The sequence below is a fragment of the Somniosus microcephalus genome, chromosome 13, assembly GCF_052327205.1.
Source record: "Somniosus microcephalus isolate GS21.2 chromosome 13, FLI_Smic_1.0, whole genome shotgun sequence".
In the NCBI taxonomy this organism is placed as follows: Eukaryota; Metazoa; Chordata; class Chondrichthyes; order Squaliformes; family Somniosidae; genus Somniosus; species Somniosus microcephalus.
Genome location: NC_140999.1, coordinates 193815956 through 193824618, shown reverse-complemented (window position 1 = coordinate 193824618; position 8663 = coordinate 193815956).

Sequence of the window (8663 nt, the reverse complement as noted above, 5' to 3'; positions counted from 1 at the left end):
CCGACAGTGCGGCGCTCCCTCAGTACTGCCCCTCTGACAGTGCAGCGCTCCCTCAGTACTGCCCCTCCGACAGTGCGGCGCTCCCTCAGTACTGCCCCTCTGACAGTGCGGCGCTCCCTCAGTACTGCCCCTCCGACAGTGCGGCGCTCCCTCAGTACTGCCCCTCCGACAGTGTGGCACTCCCTCAGTACTGCCCCTCCGACAGTGCGGCGCTCCCTCAGTACTGCCCCTCCGACAGTGCGGCACTCCCTCAGTACTGCCCCTCCGACAGTGCGGCGCTCCCTCAATACTGCCCCTCCGACAGTGCGGCGCTCCCTCAGTACTGCCCCTCTGACAGTGCGGCGCTCCCTCAGTACTGCCCCTCCGACAGTGCAGCGCTCCCTCAGTACTGCCCCTCTGACAGTGCGGCGCTCCCTCAGTACTGCCCCTCCGACAGTGCGGCGCTCCCTCAGTACTGCCCCTCCGACAGTGCGGCACTCCCTCAGTACTGCCCCTCCGACAGTGCGGCACTCCCTCAGTACTGGAGTGTCAGCCTAGATTTTTGTGCTCAAGTCTCTGGAGTGGGACTTGAACCCACAACCTTCTGACTCAGAAGCGAGAGTGCTGCCCACTTTTTTTATATATATATTATTTATTGAACATTAAAAACATTTACAACATTGTGATCATTCCATTGTATCACACAAATCCATTCTGCCGCTCTGCACAGCCATTCCTCCACCACATATTAACATCAAAACCTAAAGTTTTTAATTTGTCTCCCATAACATATACTAATCTATTGCACTTTCAAAATTGATCAGTAACCATGGCTCTGAATAAGGGAAGTGTGCCTAATAATCCCCCATCATTTAACCTCTGGCCCTTCCCCCCTCTTGTGCTCCTTCCCAACTTTTCGGGCAGCTGCTGCTTTCTCCTGCAGCCTCCGGCTCTTTTTCACCTCCTGTTTGAACCTTCCCTGCAGTTTCAGCCTCTTCCTTACATTGGGTTTGGGTCGAGGAGCTGCCCCTTCTCCCTGCTTCTGACCCTCACTGACCTTTCCCTTTCCACACGATGCCACCCCACCCCCCACTTCGATGCCTCTGTCCCCCTCTGACTCCTCACTCTCGAGCTCTTCTGTAACCTCCTGTCCCTGCTCCCCGTCAGATACATAATCTCCCTTAGAGAGTCTTCCTGCTATCACGGTTTCTCCAACAGTGCCACTCCCTTCGGCCTCATCTCCACCGCTGACCCTTGCTCCCCGTTTCTTCTCTCTCTGGGACAATGGCCCATCTGCACCTATCTTACTCCCTTCTGGTTTCTTTGTCTCCTCGCTCCCGTCCTGCTGCCCCTTTAAGGCTCCTGCCTCTTCTTGCCTTGCCCCCTCCTGCTCCCTGAGATGTCCAACTCCCTGTCTTTCTTTGGAGTACTTACACTTACCCCGCACCCAATTCCCACTTCCTCTCCCCCCCCCGCGGACACCAGATTGTTTAGGGAGAGCTAAGCCGTATTATGGCTCGACTCTGCCCTTGACCCGTGCTTCCTTCTGCTGTCTTTGTCCTTTTCCACCGTACCTGGTGTGTTTTCCACCATTTCCATCCTGTTCTCTGCTCCGCAATTTTCTGCCTCTTCCTGCACTCTTTTCTCCTTCCATTCACCAGCTGTGACCTCTGCCTACTCTGCTCCTCCGGCCGCTCCACTCACACCTCCTGCTCCTTCTCCCATCTCCTCATCATTCAAGGGGCTCCCTTCTGCCTCACACTCACAGCGGGTGGGGCCTTTGTGACACAGCCCACAGCTTTCCGCCTTGCAGCTCCAAGTGATGTGCCCAGACTCGCCACAGTTATAACAGTACAAGTCTGGACAGCTTCTTACAAGATGGTCATGTCCAAGACAATAATAACAAACCTTCACCTAGTTATCTTACAGTACGCAGAAGTACTGCACTCCTTCCATTGTCTCGAATTTCATGCTATACGGCAATGACTTCACCCCCCCTGGGAACTGCACCTTTACATAACGGGTTCCATCTGCTACCCGTGTTCCTGGATAGTATCTCCTCTTTATTACTGAGCAAATTTTAATGTCCCACGAGTCCCAACTTTTTTATTAGCACATCGTCCTCAATATAAACCAGCAGGTTTAAGAATGAGGCCACCACTTCTTCAGAATATAGCAGAGATACCTCCAAGAACTTATCTCCAACCTTCAAACTCTGTAAAAGTCTTTTCACCTCCTCTCGGCCACTGACCGTCACCTCGAACCCAACATTCGGCTTTGGTCGGCAGGCAAAGCAGCTTCCCTCGCCACAGTCCTCATGTACCGCCTGGATAATATCCCAAGCTCATATCTCCTTATCCTCGCACTGAACCACCACCGTGTTTTCTTTTCCAAACCTCCTGGGGTCCCGGCCCAAATCTTTGGGCCTTTTTTTATCCCTTCCCCAACATTTTCCCCCCTGATTAAATTCATCCTGGAAACATTGTCCTCTGAGGGGTCTAAAACCTGAAAAAATATCCACCACCACCTTTTTACAAACTCCCTCCAACTCCCTGCAGTAATCAAGCAGCCAGCAGCACCTGCTCACTCCTAGCCCCTCCCACCTAGGGAGTGCCACCCTCTGAGCCACGGCTGAGTTCTTGGAGGTTAAAGGCTCGAGCTCGCCAATTACACCGGAGATCCTGGCCTGCAATTGGACAAATGTGTTTCTGAAATATCTCCTTCCAATGTTAATAGAACCAGTAGTTTAAAATAAAAGGATTAATAACGGAATTGAAGAGAGGGCTTTCAGTGTTGAACGCACCGATTGGTTTGGGGCTTATCTATTTATAATGTGTTCCATCCACTAATATTGTATCTTTAAAAAACACTGAGGGGTAAAAATTCAGTTGTTTGCGCCTCCCGTTAGTGCCTTAAGCGGGCGCGAATTGGGGCGCAAAGCAACTAGCGCCCGGGTATGGCGATATTTGCGCCGCTCGCAAAATTAACTAGATATTTTGCGGTGGCGCTAAACACTACTGCCACGATCTCCTGCGCCAGCAGATCGTGACACCAGTCGAGGGCGCAACGCCCCGGTAGCGTCCGGGAGCAGATATTGAGTGGCGCCCCCTGCCTTACCACCTGCCGCTAGCAACGGCAGGTTGAGGGGAGTGTTTTGCAGTCAGAAAGGGACTGGGGGAGCGCTATTTAAAGGTGGCCGCTTCCTGCCTTTTTTTGTCGGTGACATTTTTGCACCACGCATTCTGAGAGAGAGAGAGAGAGACTTCTGGAGAGATTCAACGCTGTGTGAAGGAGTTTTGAGTACTGAGCAGCGCTTTGCAGGTTCATTTTGATTTGCCCTTCCTTGCTTCGCCAGTGCTCTGAGGTAGCGCCTCGCTCCTCGGCCTTTGCGCCTTAAGACAGGTGTGAAGTGCCTGATTTAGCGCTCCAATCACCTCCAGGGGCATTAAAAGCCAAGCTTGCCGTCGGAGGCGATAATTAGCGCCAGGCGCTAAACTTTGCGCACGGCCGATAATGGCGCCCCTAAAGGGGCGATACTGAATTTTTCCCCCTAACTCTTTAAAAGTGTCATTTTAAGGTTCAGGCTATTAGCTGTTTTGTCTCAGTGGCTCAGTGGGTAGCACTCTCGCCTCTGAGTCATAAAGGTTGTGTGGTTCAAGTTCCACCCCACGGACTCGAGTGCACAATCTAAGCTGACACTCCAGTGCAGTGCTGAGGGAATGCTGCACTGTCGGAGGTGCCATCTTTCGGATGAGACGTTAAACCGAGGCTCCGTCTGCTCTCTCAGGAGGGTGTAAAAGATCCCGTGGCACTATTTCGAAGAAGAGCAGGGGAGTTCTCCCCGGGGTCCTGGCCAATGTTTATCTCTCAACCAACATCATTAAAACAGATTTAGGATGTTCTGAAGTTGCAAAAAGTGCTTATCTCAATGCAAGTCTTTCTTTTTCGCTTGGATATTCTATATTTTGAATAGGGTTTGTAGACTTTTTTCATTCAAAAGAATGTTAAAATCATTCTCCAGGGCTCCCCCAGTTGGTAAGTGCACCGTGTGGTGTGGCACTGAGTCACACAGGCAAGCAAGGTCCCAGATGGGACCCCCTGGTCTGTGCTACATTAGTTGATTCCTATCTCCACTATGGTCAAATAGCCCATTGAGCGAGAGGCCAGGGATGTCCACGGAACCACAGCCCGGTGTAAATCACCATCTTCAGCAAAAATGTAGAAAAATCATCCAACGACGCTTCAGAGAGACGCAATGAGAAAAATGGACGGCAAGCCAGAGGAGGAGATATTGGGAGGGGGTGAACAATAGCTTGGTCAAAGAGTTGGGCTTTAAGTAAGGTCTTAAAGGAGGAGCGGTGGAGGCCATTAGAGAGTGAATTCCAAAGCTCGGGGCGACGCAGAAGAAGGCAGAGTCGGAGGGTAAGGAGAATTCTGGGGGTGAGTTGTCGGGCTGGAGGAGGTTACAGAAATAGGAAGGGGCAAAGCCACAAATGGATTGAAACACAAGAATGTCTATCCACTGTGTTCTGCCCCGAACTCAAGTCTCGCACCTGAGCTCCTGAGCTACTTACTAGGGAAGAATAGCTGAGGTGGTTTCCTGAAGCCTTCATCATAGGAACATAGGAGTGGATGGAGGCCATTCAGCCCCTCGAGCCCGTTCCCCCATTCTTGGCTGATCTGTGACCTAACTCCATATACCTGCCTTTGTCCCATATCTCTTAATACCTTTGGTTAATAAAAATCTATCAACTTCAGTTTGAAAATTAACAATTGACCCAATCATGGTTTATATACTGGGCGTACCTTCTCCTAGGTGGGCTGCACCGATGGCTTAGTGGTGGCATTTCCGCATCCGGTGAAGGGTTTGAGCCTCACTCCAGACAGCCCCGGTGAGCGGAGACTAGAATCTGGTCTCTAAATACTAGGTTGACATCCATAGCTTCACCTACCCTTTACAGTGGTGGAGGTGGGGGAGAGGTGGGGAACCCACACCCATTGAGCACAAGACTCCCCACTGGATGTCAACCCAGTATTCAGAGTCTCTGCCTGCTGCACCTGTCTGGAGCTGAGGCCCGAACACAACCCTTCTGACCCAGAGGTGGGAACGCTATCCCTGAGCCAGTAGGCACTCCGTCTGGGCAGCAAGCGCCCAGCTAAATGCCAGCCCAGTACTTAGGGACCAGATTCTAGTCTCCACTCATCAGGGCTGTCTCAAGTGGGGCTCAAACCCCTCACCTTTTGACTCAAAGGCACAAACGCTAGCATTAAGTCAAGAGCCCACTCCCCACTCCTACATGAGAATGAGAAGGGACAAAATGGGGTGGGGAGCAATCATCACCTTCTTGTCAGGCGACTCCTTCAGCCTAAGAGAGCAGCTCCCATGTGGACCTCTGTCGTTGCTGCTGTTCAGTCATAGAGTCAGAGAATGATACAGCACAGAAGGAGGCCATTTGGCCCACCGTGCCTGTGCCGGCTCTCTGTAAGAGCTCTCCAATTAGTTGGGCACTTTACCTTTTCTTGGCGTCATAACAAGTCACCTCACCATCTATCAAGCACATCAGGATGTTTCTGAGAGATATGATAAGATGATATGTCTCTCAGTGTCAGTCGTGGCTCAATGGGTCTCTCTCTCACCTCAGAGTCAGAAGGTTGTGGGTTCGAGTCCCACTCCAGAGACTTGAGCAAATAAATCTAGGCTGACACTACAGTGCTGTATTGAGGGAGTGGCGCACTGTCGGAGGGACAGTACTGAGGGAGCGCCGCACTGTCGGAGGGGTAGTACTGAGGGAGCGCCGCACTGTCGGAGGGTCAGTACTGAGGGAGCGCCGCACTGTCGGAGGGGCAGTACTGAGGGAGTGCCGCACTGTCGGAGGGTCAGTACTGAGGGAGTGGCGCACTGTCGGAGGGGTAGTACTGAGGGAGCGCCGCACTGTCGGAGGGGTAGTACTGAGGGAGCGCCGCACTGTCGGAGGGGCAGTACTGAGGGAGCGCCGCACTGTCGGAGGGGCAGTACCGAGGGAGTGCCGCACTGTCAGAGGGGCAGTACTGAGGGAGTGCCGCACTGTCGGAGGGGCAGTACTGAGGGAGCGCTGCACTGTTGGAGGGGCAGTACTGAGGGAACGCCGCACTGTCAGAGGGGCAGTACTGAGGGAGCGCCGCACTGTCGGAGGGGCAGTACTGAGGGAGCACCGCACTGTCGGAGAGGCAGTACTGAGGGAGTGCCGCACTGTCAGAGGGGCAGTACTGAGGGAGCACCGCACTGTCGGAGGGGCAGTACCGAGGGAGTGCCGCACTGTCGGAGGGGCAGTACTGAGGGAGCGCCGCACTGTCGGAGGGGCAGTACTGAGGGAACGCCGCACTGTCAGAGGGGCAGTACTGAGGGAGCACCGCACAGTCGGAGGGGCAGTACCGAGGGAGTGCTGCACTGTCGGAGGGTCAGTACTGAGGGAGCGCTGCACTGTCAGAGGGGCAGTACTGAGGGAGCGCCGCACTGTCGGAGGGGCAGTACTGAGGGAGCGCCGCACTGTCGGAGGGGCAGTACTGAGGGAACGTCGCACTGTCAGAGGGGCAGTACTGAGGGAGCACCGCACAGTCGGAGGGGCAGTACCGAGGGAGTGCTGCACTGTCGGAGGGTCAGTACTGAGGGAGCGCCGCACTGTCAGAGGGGCAGTACTGAGGGAGCGCCGCACTGTCGGAGGGGCAGTACTGAGGGAGCGCCGCACTGTCGGAGGGGCAGTACCGAGGGAGTGCCGCACTGTCAGAGGGGCAGTACTGAGGGAGTGCCGCACTGTCGGAGGGGCAGTACTGAGGGAGCGCCGCACTGTCGGAGGGGCAGTACTGAGGGAACGCCGCACTGTCAGAGGGGCAGTACTGAGGGAGCACCGCACAGTCGGAGGGCAGTACCGAGGGAGTGCTGCACTGTCGGAGGGTCAGTACTGAGGGAGCGCCGCACTGTCAGAGGGGCAGTACTGAGGGAGCGCCGCACTGTCGGAGGGGCAGTACTGAGGGAGCGCCGCACTGTCGGAGGGGCAGTACTGAGGGAACGTCGCACTGTCAGAGGGGCAGTACTGAGGGAGCGCCGCACTGTCGGAGGGGCAGTACCGAGGGAGTGCTGCACTGTCGGAGGTGTTGTCTTTCAGATGAGATGTTAAACCGAGGCCCCGTCTGCTCTCTCAGGTGGACGTAAAAAATCCCATGGCACTATTTTGAATAACAGCAGGGGAGTTATCCCCGGTGTCCTGGGGCCAATATTTATCCCTCAACCAACCTCACTAAAATTATCTGGTCATTATCACATTGCTGTTTGTGGGAGCTTGCTGTGCGCAAATTAGCTGCTGTGTTCCCCACATCTACACTTCAAAAATACTTCATTGGCTGTAAAGGGCTTTGGGACGCCCTGAGGTTGTGAAAGGCGCTATAGAAATGCAAGGCTTTCTTTGTCAGCAGGTAATTGGTCTGGAGGGCCAAGGGGTGAGGGGTGAGGGTGGGGGAGTTTTATTGACCCTTCAAAGTACTTATAGATTCTCAGCAAACACCTGGTACTACTGCCCTTTGCTCGGAGCCGAGATGAGGATATGTTGGTGCATTCTCCTGTGTTGAATGACCTTTTCTGTGTCAGTTTGTTGTAAGGTGCACCCTCGGGCCCAAGCTGAGGAGCGGCTCCTGAAAACACTCTTCAGCGACTACAACAAATTGTCCCGACCCGTGGTCAACACTTCGGACGCGGTGCTCGTCCACTTTGGATTGTCGATCGCTCAACTGGTGGATGTGGTATGTGGGGGAAATCGGGGGCTGCGGCAACCATGGTCTCAGATTTTCAATAGTGCCAATTAAACTTTAAAGTTTCTGCCAAACTACTGCAGAACCCAGAGCGATATCGTGTTAGAATATGTGGAGGACTTCCCATCCAATGGTTATGTAAGGACGGAGCAATCCAAGGTGATAGAGAGCATAAAGTCAGTGATAAGAAAATGCCATTCAGCCCATCAGCCCACTCCATCCAGAGTCACCAGCGACTGTAAACCGACATCTACATTTTTTTAAATATGTTTTGAAATTTCCTATAATTTTCCATTTTTATTTGATCTAAAATATATTGGATATTTAAACGAACAGATTCCTCCCCCATGACTCACAGACTCCAAGTGCTCACGGGTCATTTTCTGTGTCTGTGTAAACCGGGATGACCTTTTCATTCACTGTCGGAGCGGCATCTCTGAGGGAGCGCCTCACTCCAACAGTACAGCACTCCCTCAGTACTGCCCCTCCGATAGTGCAGCACTCCCTCAGTACTGCCCCTCCGATAGTGCAGCGCTCCCTCAGTACTGCCCCTCCGACAGTGCGGCACTCCCTCAGTACTGCCCTCCGACAGTGCGGCACTCCCTCAGTACTGCCCCTCCGATAGTGCAGCACTCCCTCAGTACTGCCCCTCTGACAGTGCAGCGCTCCCTCAGTACTGCCCCTCCGACAGTGTGGCACTCCCTCAGTACTGCCCTCCGACAGTGCAGCGCTCCCACAGCACTGCCCCTTCGACAGTGCAGTGCTCCCTCAGTACCGCCCCTCCGACAGTGCGGCGCTCCCTCAGTACTGCCCCTCCGACAGTGCAGCACTCCCTCAGTACTGCCCCTTTGACATTGCAGTGCTTCCTCAGTACTGCCCCTCCGACAGTGTGGCACTCCCTC